This window comes from Tupaia chinensis, unplaced genomic scaffold (assembly GCF_000334495.1).
Source record: "Tupaia chinensis unplaced genomic scaffold, TupChi_1.0 Scaffold000117_2, whole genome shotgun sequence".
Lineage (NCBI taxonomy): Eukaryota > Metazoa > Chordata > Mammalia > Scandentia > Tupaiidae > Tupaia > Tupaia belangeri.
The window spans coordinates 1,489,081-1,506,292 of NW_006159583.1; the positions used below are offsets into that span (position 1 = coordinate 1,489,081).

At 34.5% G+C, this 17,212-nt stretch overlaps 1 pseudogene; it reads left to right on the plus strand.

Annotated features, from left to right (window-relative positions):
- Positions 1 to 14,930: 14,930 nt before the first annotated feature.
- Positions 14,931 to 16,167, plus strand: LOC102481064 (COP9 signalosome complex subunit 3 pseudogene; annotated as a pseudogene).
- The last annotated feature ends 1,045 nt before the right edge of the window (positions 16,168 to 17,212 follow it).

Sequence of the window (17,212 nt, forward strand, 5' to 3'; positions counted from 1 at the left end):
CTCTTAGCCTGACAGTTCACTTAGACAAAGACAAGGAATAATGAACCCTGATTTCTAAAAAGCTAATAAGTAGCTTAAATAACAAATTAGTTTAATTTTAGTTTACAATCATCTAAAACTTTGGGACAATTTATTTACAAATCACAGTGTGCTTTTCATGAGGTATTTCTTAGAATCATATGCTTAGTTTCAGAGGCTTACAAGGATGCAATATAAATCACTCTGTTTAATATCCATAACTGGAGACAAATTTAACATGGAAAGTTTTAAGCACTTTCTTGTAGAACTTGAATTTTTATTTTCACTCTCTGTAGCAAGATAACTTTGTGATATGTCTGAGAAATATAAAGTAGATGGCAAAATATAGCAGTATGATGTGAAGGAAAACTTGATGAAAATATAATTGATTTGGAGATTTTTCTTGAACAAATGCAACCAACAATTTTTTTCTCCAACATCACAAACTAATTGCATTTCTTTTTGATTTCCTTGGAGACACACATGGAATAAAATGTAATAAATACTGTACTTGTGTGTTTACTTACCAGAATGTTCTCCTCAGAAAAAGTAATGATACCCTTTCATTGACATCATCCAAGTGATAATATACTTTTGTTTCTGTCATTGGAGTAATAATAACCTTTCAACCACATCACTGCACAGTGCTTCTTTCTTTTATTGTACATAATGCATAAAAATAAAAAGGCTGTATTATTTCTTAGGGAATAAGGTTATTATTTAAATAAAATTCAAAGACTCAGAAAATACAGTTCCTTGTTAATATGTACTACAATTTCTATAGATACTTCTAACTACAAAAAATTAATTTTAATATTCTTTCAAATTGTCACATTATACCTACCTGCAGAGCTCTGCTATTTCACATCTCAAAAATATAACTTAAAACCAGTTATAGTTGCTTAAACCATGATGGTAAAAGATTACTTTTTTTTGGCCAAATATTTCTCAGGCTATGTTTCAAAGCCTGGATTGTGTTAAATATTACTGATAGATAAATCATTTGCACATAAAACATATATATTATATTCAAACTTATGTTGATGGCTGGACTTAATCTAATTCAATAAAGAGAAATGCTACTTATGGTGAGAATTTTACTCTTTCTCTCAAAGTATTTTACTAACTTTAAGTGAACTCACAGCTTTAATGTAAAAAAATTGATATGTATTTAATATAGAGTCCTTTATGAATTGCTTGCTGTCATAATTAATTGACTACAGTATGAAATAAATTATGCCTTTGATCTCTTAGTATCTCTTAAGATGAAAAAAGTCATATTTTTCTTATTAAGTTTGATTTACTACATCATAAATCATAATAATATGATTTGTACTAGATGATGGAAATTCAAACGACATAACTCTTTATAAGAAAAGTGATCCATATAGTGAATGTTTAAAATAAAGAAATACTCTTAATAAACTAATCAGATAGTTTTATCATGTAGACATGAATCTCAGGAAATAGACCTAAAGGAATTTTGTAGCAATCAATTATAAAACTTCACATGCCTTAAATAAATGTTTTTAAAGTAAGTGTCTGTTTCAGAGCTTGTTCCATGCCCCAAAGAGCTTCATCTGAGCTAAGTAATGTTGGCTTAAAGGCACAATTGCAAATAGCAGATGGAAATATTACCACTTCTAGATTTCTAGTACTACAAAGAGTCTCTAAGTCAAAGTCTAAGTTGTCTATTAAATTGTATCAGAAGAAGGGAAGCCTAATTAAAGCTTTTTTTGGTATATATGTGTGTATATATATATATATATATAAAGTTGAACAAGAAAACCTCAAGGCTGACTTATTATTTCAAAAGTCATCTTTTGGTTTTATTGTTGGAAAAAGATTTTTCACCAAATCATTGATAAGAGTGCTGAGATGGCTTTATAAGTATGACTTACCTGGTCTCTTTCTGTGAGTTTCTCACTTTCCCTCTCTCTCTCTCTTTTTCTGTCTTTCTCTGGTTAGTGCAAGTGACCTATAGCAAATTTAAAAATATATAATAATAAATAAAATTAAACAAGTAATTCTTAAAAATAAAAAAGGTGATATGTTATCCTTGGCTGAGATTATTCTAATAATCTTTTGGTAATAGCTTTACTGAGATTAATTCATGTACCATAATAGTTCTTCCATTTAAAGTGTACAATTCAATTTTTTTAGAGAATTTTGCTATAGAGCACATGCGCTCGCCAGAAAGACAGAAAGAGACAGAGATATAGAAAGTGAGAAATCACCCCTCAGGGGGAATGGCCACGCTGCAATCCCTTCTTCTCCATTCTCCTCTCGGGATCTTGGGCACACATGCATATGCACCAGGCGTGAGTTTAAGCCACCGGGTCTGGGACTTAAGCCATGGTTGGTTACATGGGAGTTCAGCGACAGCCATTATGTTAACTGTTGGTCCCACTATTCAATTTTTTAAAAATATGGTATACTCACAGTGTTATGCAGCAACCATAACAACCAATTTTTGAACATTTCCATCATCTGCCCCCCAAAATTCAATACTCGTTAGCAGTTATTCCTCAATTCCTCCTAATCCTACTAAATCTTACCTCATAGCACAAGGCAACCACTAATTTACTATCTATAGATTTGCCTGTTCTAGACATTTCACATAGTTGAAATCATACAATTGGTCTTTTGTGAGTGGCTTCTTCATTTAGAATATTAGAATGTTTTAAGGCTCATCCTTCCATCATGTTTTAGACCATTTTTCTGTCACTAACAACTGAATATCACACTGGGTAATCTATAAAAAATTAAAGTTATGTAACTCACTATTTTGGAGGTCCAAGTTCAAGAAGCCACATCTGGTGAGGGTCTACTTGTTGGTGACAACTATGGGCAGAGTCCTGAGGTGGTATAGGGCATCACATGGTAAGAGAGCCAGAGCTTATCTCTTTATTTTTCTGTCTCTCTGGTCTCACCACCTCTATTTATAAACCTAGCAGTATTTAATTATAAGAGGAGGTCCACATTTATGATTTTATCTCATCCTAATCATCTTTCAATAGTTTCAGCTCTTGATCCTATAGTTGAATTAATTTTCTACCTTCTTAATGCCATCACAACCAAATTTCAACACATGAATTTTGGGAGACATAGTCAAACCATAATACAGCATACATCTGTATATTGGTGGGTTTTGTTATCAAATATTATGCTATTGTATAAATATGCCATGTTTTATTTAGCCATTCATCAGCTGAAGGACACTGACTTATTTCCACCCTTGGGCTATTATGAATAATGGTGCTATGAACATTCGTGTGCAAGATTCTGAGTTGATATATGTTTGCCCTTCTCCTGGCTATATGACAAGGAATGTAACTGCTGGATCATGTGTTAATGCTGATTAAAACTTTGATGAACTGCCAGATTGTTTTCCAAAGAGGCTGTCTCATTTTTATGGCCTCAACAGTGGATTTGAGGGTTACAATTTCTATATACTCTTAACAACACTTGTTTTTGATTCTAGTTATTCTAATAGGGATAAAGGTATACCTCACTGTGGTGTTGATTTGCATCTGCCTCATGATGTCAACATCTTTCAAGTGCTTCTTGGCCATTGGTATATCTTCTAGAAAATGTCTATTCAAATCCTTGGTCTATTTAAGTATGGTGTTGGCTTTTTATTATTGTTATGAGAACATTTTTATACATTGTTTTTTTATCAATTTTTCTCTGTGTGGTTTACTAATATAAGACCTGAAGTCTATGTGTATGATTAATAGATCAAATTATTAACAAAAAATATTACATCAATCACATGTAATAGTTGGTTAATCTGACAAAAGGAAACTAATTTGATTCAGCTTTTCTTTCAATAGTTCTGGTGTTTGGTTGAATACCAAACCTGAAATTTTAGTTTGTTATCCACAGTTTATTAAAAAAAAAATAGAATGTATAACTTTGAGATTATTTTCAAAAAGGAAAATTATTTGTTGTATCAGAAAGAGTCCTCCTTTTGAAATTATGTAATAGAGTAATAATTTTTTAAGAGTGATTTTTGCCATAGGGCATGTCTCTCACTGGAGAGACAGAGACAGAGAGATAGAAGTGAGAAATCATCTCCCAGGGGGATGGCCGTGGCATAATCCTTTCTACTTTTGGAATTTTAGGCACGCACGTACACACCCCTGGAGTGTGCTTAAGCAGATAGGTCCAAAACTCAAACCACCGTCGGCCATGTGGGAGTTCAGTGTTTTAACCACTACACCACCTGGTGGCTCCATCAGCAGAAATTTCATCTCCCTTTTATGAAAGGAAGACATTCTTGAGAGGTATAGTAAAAAATGCTTCCAATTCACAAAGTGGCTGGACAATACAATTTTTTCTTAGGGCTCCTAATGTGGTTTTGATAAATGATGAGCATTTACCATGAAACCAAAAACAAAACTGAAATGAACTTAAAAACTGAACAGGCTGCAGTTAGCTATACATTTGAAAGTTTGACTATACATCATCAACTAGCATTTAAAATACAATCCCTACTGATGCCTAAATGGTGGCAGAGTGGTAACACACAATGCTCTGCTAGAAAATCTCACATGGAAAGATTTACAGTTTGAGTCTGGAGACTTCCCTAAGCATGCATGACATGAGCTTGCCCATGATCCAGGGCTGGCTGACGCTAGGGATGAATTGTGGTGTTGGGACCCTGTTGAAGGCATAATCTCTCTCTTTTTCTCTCTCTCTCTCGAAATAAATTATGAATGAAGAAATAAAATATATTCCCATGGGACCAGCAGTTATTGTAATGGCTATGTCGCTGGACTCCCATGTAGTCGACAGCGGTTCGCGTTCCGGACCCGGTGGCTTAAAACTCATGCCGGGTGCGTGTGCGTGCGTGCCCAAGATCCCAAGAGGAGAACGGAGGAGAAGGGATTGTGGCGTGACCATCCCCCCTGGGGGGTGATTTCTCGCTTTCCATCTCTCTGTCTCTGGCTGTCGGGCAAGCGCACGTGCCCTATAGCAAAAACCTCTACAAACAAACAAACAAAAAAGAAATAAACTATATTCCCTACTTAGAGTACTTTGAAGTGAGTTGAAATCTTATGTATCAGCAAATTTTTACTAATAAGAAGATGCAGAATGTTAAGTCTTGATCTAAGACTTGAGTCCAGTGCTAACTTTGGTGTCTGGATTGAGTAACATCTCCTTTATCAGGTGTCAGCAAAACCCTCCTTGGAGTTGCTCACTCTTATGACTAAGGTTCTTTATTTTAGATCCTAGACAAGCCATTGGTAGTCTGCCATTTCCCTGCCAAGCCCTGAGGTGGGATAGTAAGTAGCAGTCTACTAACATAAATGTGCAGAAGAGCATATGTTAGGCCTAGAGGAATGAAAATTGCCCACATGGAAGAAAAACAAGGAAAAGAAAGTAAGGAAGAGAGAAAGAGTAAGAGAAATAAAACCTTAAGGGCAAGAATTTGTTATGTACAAGCATGCTTTCATTAGCATAAGCTTTGGCAAGGGGGTTGACTGACTTTGTGGTCTTAGTAAATAATGGCTGCTTCACCATGTGTTTAAAGCTACTGATTAAGGTACCAATAACCAATCCTCCCTAACTTATATGCATGAAAAGATGTAAAAATGAAATAATAACAATAAAGAAATTCTCCTACTTAAAATTTAATGCTGATATGATTAAAAACATACATCAATAGCTTAAAGGCAATCAGCCTTCATAATCAAGGAGTAGGCTTGTTATAATAAAACCAAGCTTTATTGTCATTTCTGGTGCAGGTTTAATTTATCCTTATTTTTTAAAAAGCCAAAAATGGTAGGAGGTGATTCATTTATTTGGATTGAAAACTACATCTGGTTCAGAGTTAATAGCTTTCTAAAACTAAAGTATCATTTGAAAAGGCTTGAGGGTATGCTTAAAGCTTTTTCATTTTACATCATTTGCTAATAAGCTAGTTATCTGGAAGCTATTAAATTAGAATATTTGATTTTGCCAAGATTAAAGAGAAATATTGGAATCATAATTAATATTTTGTGCAGAAAGCTTCCATTACACTCTGCAAAGTTTTAAAAATCCAGTGTAACAGCCTGTTTTTTGTTTTTGATATTTCTGTTGTGTGTCTGTTTTTTAATTTTTGCTTTGAAAAATGTTTCTATACTTGTACATGAGATAAAATAAGTGCAAAACAGAAGTAAGATAATGTACTGAATTTGTTTAATGAGTTTCAAACTTTAGAAGTTTGCTTTATTTAAAGTGTTTAACAGTTAATATTTGTGCTGTACAAATTTCCTGATTTTCACTACTGCGTGCTAAATTCTGGAAAACCTATATGTGAAAGATAATTAGTTGTAAAAAAAACACTATATTTTCTTCTTTGCCTCTAGTGAGAGGGTGTAATATGAGACTATTAGCAAGCTGCTTGGGAATAAACAAAAGTTGCAAAATAAATTTAAGAAGCTAGAGGTGAATAAATGTTATGATCAATATTGGATATATACTTAAGTGTGCATTTAGTAACTGCTATAATTTTTTAGATTATAACTTCTTATATTTAGTTTTCTCTTCATTTCTTTCCTTTTTGTGTATTTTAAAATTTATTTATTTATTCCATGAGTGAGAGAGAAAGAGAGACAGACAGTTACATAGCACCCCAGCAGGATCTTAACACCATGATCAACCCCTACTTCAGCCAGCTCTAGATCCTGGGCACTCGTGCCTAGTTCACTCAGGGAGGTCTCTGAATGAAAAGTGTCAACCTTGCCATGAAGGTCTGCCTCCAGAGTGTTTTACACTGCCACTGTCTGCCTTGCTTCCCTTTCCTTCCTTACCCTTCCCTTCTATTCTCTTTTTCTTTTCTTTTTTTTTCTTTTCTATTTTCCTTCTCTCTTCTCTTTTTCTTTTCTTTCCCCTCCTCTCTTGTCTTTCCCCTTCCCTTCCCTTCCTTTTTTAATTCTTTCTCCTTATTTTTGTTTTTTCTTTTTTTCTACCATCAAAAATATTTTCTCACATAAACATAATTTCTCTATGAGAAGAATTTTAGAATGCCTATGTCCTTCCATTTAGTCTTTTTTTTTTTTTTTTTAGAGAGAGAAGTTTTTGCTATAAGGTGCATGTACTCACCGGAGAGACAGAGATAGAAGCAACCCCCAGGGGGAATGGCCACGCCACAATCCCTTCTCCTTCATTCTCTTCTCAGGATTTTGGCCACGCACGCACATGTTCCCTGTGTGTTTTAAGCTGCCTGGTCTGAGGCTTAAACCACGGTTGACTACATGGGAATCCAGCGACATAGCCATTATACCATCTGCTGGTTCCCTTTCAATTTAGTTTTGCATGCTCAGGGTGCACCTGGTATGTGTGTATGTATTGGCATTTATATGCTAATAAATTTTAGAATATGAATTTATTACTTTTTTCTTTTGCCTAATATTTTATACAAATTCTTCATAGGTTTGGAGATCATATGCTGTAACTAAGCTCACAATCTGTGCTATTCCTTCCTTAAATTTCTTACTATAAATATCTATATTGACTTACTTTGACAGAAATATAGTTATGAGTAGATCTCTTTAGTATATTGTTCTCAAGGTTCCAGCTAAGAAAGCATGAATATGAGAAACCACAACTAGTTTCTTCCATAATTATTAGACACAGTCTGCCCTTACAGTTGAAGATCAGCTTCTTTGGAACAGGCAATTATTGACATATGAACAAGGTTTTTAAAATTTTAATTATACTTTTTTTGAAATTTTGGAACTAATTTTCTCATTGCAACAGTATTAAAAGAAAAGGAGTTGGCCCAAGAATGACTTGAAAACTAGTTTAGCTGAAGTGTGGAATTCTAGACTCTAACTTCAATGCATTTTTTTCCAGGAGGAAAAAATTGATTGAGACACTCTTCATTCTCTGGTTTGATCTGCTTGTGTTAGCTGAGTCTTATGTCTGACTGCACAACTCCGTAGAGAGAACAAGGAATTGTTCAGATCTGACTCACCTCAGTTTCATGCTTATTTTAACTGGGCCCATACTAGCAGAGCACTTTTACTTTTATTTATCTCTTCTTGGTTCTCTAACAAAATGTCCAGAGGGTGCCTACCATGGATAGTTTGTTATGTTCTTCCTTGTCTTTCCATTTCTATATTTCCTTCCTTCTCAAGTTTCATGTTTATTCTTCATCGAATAATCATTCACTCTATTTATCTGAAAAGACTGAGGGCACTCTCCTTTTCAGCTTATCAAATTGTGATGTTCTTCAGTTTTGGAGAGGTGATTCTGCTCTGAAGCCATTCTATCTCTGTCCTTAACCTAGCTCTTCTTGTTTCATAAGGGATAGTATTCTTATCAACATTCTTTCCTAGGCTTTACATACACATTTATTTGTTTGTTTGTTTATTTACCCACAATCCCCTGTAGCTTCAGTTTTCTGTCCTCCTTATGCTTTAGTTACAAACATCTTAAATGTCCATCTTATCTCTATGGGCCTGGTCTTGAGTTTGTTTTCTTTTCTCTTCTAATCTACTAGGATAACCCCCTCAAGAACAACTTATGTCAATTCTATCAGACATTTATTCACTCTAAATCCACTAAATTCTTTAATGGACTGCATTCCTTAACATTGCTTTTCCCTTAAGCTGTGGGAAAGAACATTAAACAATATTGCTCAGTAATAATCAGATGCTTCTTTTCTTGCTACCTCCTAAACGCTCAATCTTTCCCAAATATTCTTTTCCACTCCTCTGTAATTTTCCCTACAGAAAACTCATCTCTCCTGAGGAGTTCGACTCTGTTCTGTGTGAAAAATCATGTAACAGTTGTTTCCCACTTTCAAAGAGCTTTTGCTTGCACAATTATATTTGAGCTTTAATACAAATCTCTGAGGTAGATATTATTCTCATTTTACAGACTCTCACATTTATATTTTCAGTTTTCAAATATCTGGTCACTTTTCAAAAGTCACCTAGATATTTATTTATCACACTTATGCTTTCAATACAGTGTAGTAACGTATCCAAGATTAAATTTATAATCTTTTTCTTTCCCATTCAATATTCCTTCTCAATTTTCCTTTTGGGGCTGCTAGCCAAGTCTGTAGCTCCATATCTTATAATAAAGTTTAATTTTAAACAGTACATGGGGACCAGGAGATGGCATGGTGTTAAGGCGCTGGGCACTCCCACATGGTCAACCATGGTTCGAGTCCCAGACCTAGTGGCTTGCTTTCTCACTTTCTCTTTCTCTCTGTCTCCCTCTGGTCAAGTGAAAATAAATGATGAACAAATAAAATGAAAGAAAATGAAGAAAAAAATGTGACTTTAAAACAAAACAAAACAAAGCAAACAAACAAACAAACAAAAAACCAGTTATGTGCCTAGTGTGTTTGGCAGTCAATGCATGCTGATAGTCCTTTACCTATCAATGCAGCCTTTCAAGTGCTAAAGTTTAGTTTGCCCTCAAATGTCAACTCCTTGGAAGGTTTATCACCCAATTCAGTGTCTTCAAACAATTCTCAGCACTTGTGTTCTTGTGGCACTTTGTTGTCGCTCTCCTGCTATCACTAAATAGTGGGGCTGCCAGAGGTCTCTCAGGCCTGTATTTCAATCTTTGGGTTGCCACCTGTAAGCTGGATGACCATTGCAACCACCTTTCTGAAGCTTAATCCTCCATGAGTAAACAATGTTCAGAATACTAACAATACCTCTTGGATGGGATTTTTACAAAGATGAAGTAAAATAATAAGATACACTTCTGGGGCTAGCTGGTGGTATGATGGTTAAGACAGCTGAGTCTCACATGTATGGTTCAAGCTTGAAAAATAAACTGAGTACCTGTGTGTGCATGCCTCAAACACTGAAAGTTGTGAGAAATTTAGGAAAAGGGATTGCAACATAACTGTACTTTCTCACTTTGCTTTCTCCTCTAGCCCTCTGCTAATGCACGCGCTCTTGGGGAAATTAAAAAGAGTAGAAACAAAACAGCAAAATACATGTTGCTAGAGTATGATAAAGGCTCAAAAAAATTGTTAACTAACTCTCTTCCAAAGCATAATATTATGAATATATGCAGAACCAGAAATATTTAAAGAGTTTTTTGCCTTAAGACACTTGTGCTCGCCAGAGAGAGAGACTGAGACAGTGAGAGAGAAAGTGAGAAATTACTTCCCAAGGGGGATAGCCACACCACAATACCTTCTCCTCCATTCTCCTGCTGGTGTCTTGGGCACACACGAACATGTGCATGGCATGAGTTTCCAGTCACGGGCTCTGACCTTGATTTGCAGTCGACCCTGTGGGAGTCCAGTGATGTAATCGCTGCACCATCTGCTGGCTCCTAGGGCCTGAAATTTGAAGATTCAGATCTTGGTTTTGTGCTCCTTAGCTTTGTAACATTGAGATCTGGTCATGTTACCTAAACTCATAATATTTTTTAATTTCTCTTGCAATACAATAAGATGTATTGTCATTTAAAATGAATATTTGTGAGATAAAATGAGGCAAATTTCTATAAAGATTTTCATAAACTATAATCTTTTTGGTAAAATGTAAACAATGAGTAAAATCAAGCATTTGAGAGGGAGAATCAGGTTTTGTACATCTTTCTATTTCATATATTAATGTGAGTCATAGAAAATGGCTTATGTATTGAAAATTTTAGTTACTTTGCATTTTTGTTGATATCAATCCTCCATTTCTTATATACAGACACTTGTCACACCTGGTGATCAGAAATAAATGAAAAACAAAAGCAAAAAATCTTTTTCACTGCTTTACCCTTAATCCACAGCCATTCCTCTAATCAGACTCAATCTCCTTCAAATAATTGTAAATGTATCTTCTTACCTGGCTTTCTTATCTCCAGGTTTGACTCAGTTAACCCATTCATTACAAAGCTTGCAGAATAATCTTCCTTAGGCACTCATTTGACCACACCATTCCTTGTTCAAGAATTTTCAATGGCTTGCTTTTTCATAGCTCAACAAAGCTAAACTACACCCCTGAATTTTAAAATCCTCCATCTGTTTCTACTCTTCCTATGCAATATTATTTTCTATTATTCCTTAACAAGCTTCCACTGCCCTACAGAGACAGGTATATTTTTTGTCTCTAGTAAACTAGGCCCTGAAGATAAAAATTTGCATAAAATATTCAGTACCATGCTCCTTACTTCCCTCTCACCTTCTATACTTTTACACATGCTGTTTAAGTCTCCTGGAATGCCATCTTCTCTTCCATCACCTTACATAAATTTACCTAAACTCTATGACCCAACAAATGTTTTTTTCCCTGCTATCAAAACTTCTCTCCAGCACTCTCATTAATTTCCCTCCTCTCTTAATGTCATTACCTAGTCTTTTAGAATAGTGTAGAATAGATGATTTAGTAACTTGGAAGGTATCATGGGACATATAGTTAAAGTCTGTGACTCCTAGCAGCTTCCCATTTCCATCCTTTATCCAGAGATGTACTCTATGTAAACAAATATTATAGATTCTTTCCTTACCTCTTTCTCTCTTCTTTTTAATACAAATGTTGGAAGGTATGATGAATCTGTTCCTTAGGAGCTGAAACTTTAGTGGAATGATTGAGCATGCCAGGTAATTAATTATCTGGAGGAAGAAAATTCCAGGTAAAGTAATTGGTAGTTTGAACAGTCCTTCAGGTGGCAGCTAGCTTGTACACCAGGAAAATAAGCTGACCAATGCTGTCTGAATGGGAGAGTGAGGAGATCATAGCAGATGAGGACAGGGAGTTATGTATGTGGGGCCGAATCAAGGAGAGTGATCTAAGTCATGCTAAGAAGTTTGGAATTTATTCTAAACTTGATGAAAATCTATTATTAGGTTTTGAGCAAAATGTGCTATGAATTATTCATATTTTAAAATAACCATGTGGGTACTCTGTTGAGTTTGACAATAGGCAAGTACAATAAGCAGGGAAGATAGATAGGAGCCTTAGCAAAATATAATTTTCCCAAAAGAAACCTGTAAATATGTTTTCCCAAATTGGCCTTGATATCACAAATAAACTGAAATTAATGAAATTAAGATTTTATATATACATATATACACACACATACACACACACACATATATATACATATATACACACACACACATATATATACATATATACACACACACACATATATATACATATATACACACACACACATATATATACATATATACACACACACACATATATATACATATATACACACACACACATATATATACATATATACACACACACACATATATATACATATATACACACACACACATATATATACATATATACACACACACACATATATATACATATATACACACACACACATATATATACATATATACACACACACACATATATATACATATATACACACACACACATATATATACATATATACACACACACACATATATATACATATATACACACACACACATATATATACATATATACACACACACACATATATATACATATATACACACACACACATATATATACATATATACACACACACACATATATATACATATATACACACACACACATATATATACATATATACACACACACACATATATATACATATATACACACACACACATATATATACATATATACACACACACACATATATATACATATATACACACACACACATATATATGTATATATATGTGTGTGTGTGTATGTGTGTGTATATATATATATGTATGTATTTATGTATGTATAGCTATTAGAGGCCAGCCATGATACTGAAGCCGTATGGAAAAGTCCTGCGTTATCATCCTGAGATCTACCCCCAAACTTGGCAGGCTGAAGCAGGGGTGGATTGTAACATGGTAACCCTGTTGGGGTTCTGTCTCTTCTGTGGGAGAAATAAACTTTTGATTCTGTACAATATAAGCAGAGTGGTACTTAGGGAACAGTCATAACAGTAGAAGCATCTATTTGAAGTTTTTATTTAATATAACCTAAACATCAACTAAACAAAAGTTGAAGGATTAACAAAGTAAAGTACAACAATTTAGGTGGGAATGAAGTAAGCTATAACAGGAATTAAATATAAATGCAATAAAGTCAAAACTTAAAATTGGAAAGATTGATGAAGATAAAAGGGAGAAGACACATGAATATCTGTTGTGGACAATGTTCTTGAGGGTGATCTAGCTCACAGTTGTACTGCTTCTACTGACCTCCACTTTACAGAGATTGGTACTTGGCGGCCCTGTGTATTGTATGTGGTCCCATCCCAGACACCATGATTCATTGAGCCAGGCCTCAGGAATTTATCCAAGTTGGACCAATTATGTTTTCTTCTGGAGATTTCATATTTAAAATTGATAAGAAAGAATGATTAAGAGAATATAAAGCTGGTCTTCCTCCAGGGATGTGCCTCTGGGGAAAAGTGAAGATGCTCTAAATGCTACTTGAATTCATGGCCAGTTTAAAGGAATCAGTCTAATCAATCATGTCATCGTCTATATGTACTTGTTCCTAAAATCAATTTGCCTGAAAGGAGTATAATAAAAACATGCCTTTCTTACTTTTATAGTCACCATAACCTTTTTCTCTTTACAAAACAAAGGCAAATGTTCCCCTCAGTCTTTTCGAATTTTACAGAGATGCATTGTACCCATGAGTAAAAATCACCACAGTACCCAACAGTGGACAATTGGAAATATTGATGTTTGTGCTGAGAAAGTGAATGACTAATGATTGGGTAACAAATACTCTTGCAAATTGGTGATTTCTTTTTTATTGAATTAAGTAAGATTTAAAGAGAACCTAATAGAATTTCCATTGATTAATCATTAAAAATAATTTTTGAAGAAATATCACTAAGTAATTTTTGTCATCTACTCAATAATGAGAATTGGATAACATTGCTATATCAAAACTTCCTGTAGGTTCTACCTATTATTAATTTATGTGAACAAGCTTTCTCGGCATTTACATCTATAAAAATGAAAAAGAGAGATAATATGGACGTCGAATCTTTTCTCATTCAACAATAATAACATTCATCAATGAAGATCTGAATTAATAATAAAAAATAAGTGAGAAATCAGAAAAGCTTTAGTCCCATCCATGTTATTAAAAGAATACATTTTCAATTCAAGTTTATTTTTTTATTAAAAATTGCCAAAATGTATGAATTTGTTGTTGAAATCAACTGTCTACACCTAATAAATAATAATAATTAAATCAAAACAAAAAAATTACAGAACTTAGAAACATATTCGAAGGAAATTAAGCATTAAATTTTTGTGCTTAGTTTTTTTTCTAAAAACATATGAAAGGATAATCAATAAAGGATTCCAAAACATAAAAATATATATTATCTTTGTATAAATTTTATGAGAGGATGTATGGATAAGTGAAAAGAAATGGGGAATAATGTAAGATTTGTGCTTATTAAAAAAGATGTTTAAAAAATGAATTGCAGTGGCTGTCAAATCTTTACAGTATTTACTTTCCACTAGATAAATTTTACAGTGCCATAAAAGTTTTATTTGAAAGTCAGATATTTCCGAAAAATAAAAAATTATCTTTTTGCAACATATTCGAAGGAAATTAAGCATTAAATTTTGTGCTTAGTTTTTTTTCTAAAAACATATGAAAGGATAATCAATAAAGGATTCCAAAACATAAAAATATATATTATCTTTGTATAAATTTTATGAGAGGATGTATGGATAAGTGAAAAGAAATGGGGAATAATGTAAGATTTGTGCTTATTAAAAAAGATGTTTAAAAAATGAATTGCAGTGGCTGTCAAATCTTTACAGTATTTACTTTCCACTAGATAAATTTTACAGTGCCATAAAAGTTTTATTTGAAAGTCAGATATTTCTGAAAAACAAAAAATTATCTTTTTGCAAGGACTTCAGTTTGTAATAAAATAATGTTGTTAGCCATCAGCTAACAAATGGACTTGTAGAACGAAAACAGCTTCAGCAAGGAATTAAGCCAGCCATCAACAAGATGTAGATGAATACAACTCACCTGACCTGAAATCACGCTAATCTCTGGCAGCTTTGTATGCCAGCAAACTACTTCATGCCTATGCTTCCGTATCTTGATGTGGACATGATAGATATCTGTAAAGCACATAGAACCTGTGATGCAGAGCACTTTTTATGTTACTATGACTATGGAGGGCTAATCTACATTCGGCTGAAGAATTTTGAAAGAGCTGCTGTATTAATTTTTTAAATTAAAATTTTAATTTTTTTATATTTTATTTATTTATTTTTGCCACAGGGTACATGTGCTTGCCAGAAAGAGACAGTGAAAGGGAAAGTAAATAATCATCCTTCAGGGAGGATGGCCATACTACACTCTCCTCCATTCTCCTTCTGGGATTTTGGGCACACAGGCATACACACCTGCAGTGATGTTCAAGCCTCTAGGTCTGGGACTCAAACTGTGGTTGGTCATGTGGGAGTCCAATGCCTTAACCACTAAGCCACATTCTGACCCCAGCAGCTCTACTTTTATGAACAGGCTATAACTATTCCTGCCACAATGGTCAGTCATACCATGTTGGAGTCATATAAAAAGTATATTCCAGTGTCTTTGATATTGCTTGGCAAAGTACAATAGCTGCTGAAATACACTTCTTATAGTGTGGGTAGATTCATTAAGCCCCTTAGCAATCAATGCATACCATTAGCACAATTTTATTCTACCACTAACTTCTCAGAACTCTGCAACCTGGTGAACATGCACAGTGACACTTTCGAAGGCAGCAGCAATGTGTGACCAATGAAGCAGTGCTTGTCATCTTTTTATAAGAATATTCAGAGCCTCACCAAGACCTTTCTGACACTGTTGTCACAAGATATGGCAAATTGTATGCAGTATTCAGGACCTCAGGAGGCAGAGAAATATGTTCTACACCTGAAAGAAGATGGTGACATTTTTGCCAGTATTAATCAGAAGGATGGGGTGGTCAGTTTCCACGATCACCTGAAAGTGTAACACCTCGGCCAGGATTCATTACACTGACCAGGAGATGCAGACATGTGCAGAGCTGGGTGAGTGACTGAAAGTCATGAACCAGGAGATCACAGTGAGCCCCCAGTTTGTGTAGAAGAATATGGGCTCCCCAAAAGATGATTCTGGAAACAAACCATCTAGATACTCTTGCAACTAATGTGCATTCTGAATTAAAGAAGAGAAACAGTCACCTTGACCAGTGGCAAGTACTTGCAGAGGAGCAGGGAGAACTATACCTGCGTTGTGGATGACATTAAGACATTCTGCTTTGTTTTGACATCTTCAGTCCTATGTGCTTGCAGAAAAGCATTCTCTCTGAAAAAAACAAAAAAAAAAAAATTGAAACTGCAGCCTTTTATTGATTCATTTATCCTTAAATTATTGTTATTGCATTATCTACTTTTTTGTTTTAAAAAATAAAATAAAAAATTTTAGTCCTCAACATAAACATTCTTACGGAGATAACATAAGAAAATATTTGATGTCCTTCTTTCTAGAGAGAACTACCCTAGAAACTTGTACTACAGAGGTCTGGAAAGAAAGCTTTTTATTGTAAAGTAAGTAAGATTAGAAGAACTGTAAGTGCCTGATTTTTGTAGTATACAGATTAGGAACACAGGCTTTGGATTGAGTCCTTACTAGGCCACTTGCTCTCTGAATGAACCTGGACGAGTAACATGCTGATGTACTGAATTTCCTCGTTTGAAAAGTGGGGAAAATGTGCTACCTATCTCAAAAAAGTTGTTGCAAGAATTAAATTAATGTAGTGGTGGGGCCGGCTGATGGCATGATGTTTAATGTGGCTGGATCCCACACGGCTGACTGTACAACTCAAGTCCCAGGCTCAGAGACTTGAGGGACATGCAGAGCAATTGTATGTGTGTGTGTGTGTGTGTGTGGGGGGGGTCCCAAATCCCAAGGAGATGATGGAGGAGGAGGGATTGTAATATGGACATCCCCCCTGGAACATGCTTTTTCACTTTTCCTCTCTCTCTCTCTTTCTCTGTTTCTCTCTCACAAGCACATCAGTATGTTACTTGCCCAGTTTCATTCAGATAGTAAGGGACCTAACAAGGATTCAAATTACCGAAAAAAAAAAAAGTGCCAGACATAGAATAGACATCCAAAGTATTAGTATTTTATTATAGTGAAGATAGACTAATTAGCAGACTAATTAACATATCAAGACCATGGAAAAATAT